We start from the raw sequence: 912 nt of genomic DNA, 5'->3' as shown, positions 1-912 counted from the left end.
CTATCTAAACTGATTAGTTTTTGTCTATAAGCTCCCAGTGCATCATAAGAACTAGAAAAATGGGGTTCTTTATCTTTCCTATATTTAAAATTATTATTATTATTGTAATTTACTTTTAGATTTGGGTAGTTTCTGCAACTATTATATCTATTTGCACAAATACCTCGACGCTTTCCAATCGTTAATACATAAAGCCCGATAAGCATGTCTTGGGTTGGTACGCAAATAGGATCCCCAATAGCGGGAGATAAGAGATTCATATGAGAAAACATAAGTAAACGGGCTTCTGCCTGAGCTTCCAAGGATAAAGGTAGATGAACAGCCATTTGATCTCCATCAAAGTCCGCATTGAAACCCTTACACACTAATGGGTGTAAAGAAATAGTACGCCCCTCTACTAAAGTGGGTTGAAAGGCCTGTATGCCTAATCTATGCAGGGTAGGTGCTCTATTTAACAGTACAGGATGTCCCCGCATAACTTCTTGAAGTATTTCCCATACAATGGGTTCTTTTTCCCAAATTTTCCTTTTAGCAATCCTTACATTAGAAGTGGCGCGTTTCGTGATTAAATCGCGAATTACAAATAGCTGAAAAAGCTTTATTGCTATCTCTAGAGGTAATCCACATTGATGTAATGAAAGCGAAGGACCCACAACAATGACAGAACGCCCCGAGTAATCGACCCGTTTCCCAAGCAGAGTCTCGCGAAACCTTCCCTCTTTACCTTCAATTACATCTGAAAGTGATTTGTATACTTTATTGTGACCATCCCTCGTCGGTTGCCCGCGGGACCCACTATCAAGAAGTGTATCCACGGCTTCTTGTACCAATTTTTCCTGGCACATTACTAAATCTGCTGGCGCTAATTCACTTCTTTTTAATAGATAGGCAAGATTGTTGTTCCGACGGATA

Source organism: Triticum urartu, unplaced genomic scaffold, assembly GCF_056163025.1.
Source record: "Triticum urartu cultivar PI428250 unplaced genomic scaffold, HENAU_Tu73 scaffold2, whole genome shotgun sequence".
Classification (NCBI taxonomy): domain Eukaryota; kingdom Viridiplantae; phylum Streptophyta; class Magnoliopsida; order Poales; family Poaceae; genus Triticum; species Triticum urartu.
The sequence above is the reverse complement of the archived record's forward strand: the minus strand, read 5'-3'. Positions refer to the sequence as shown.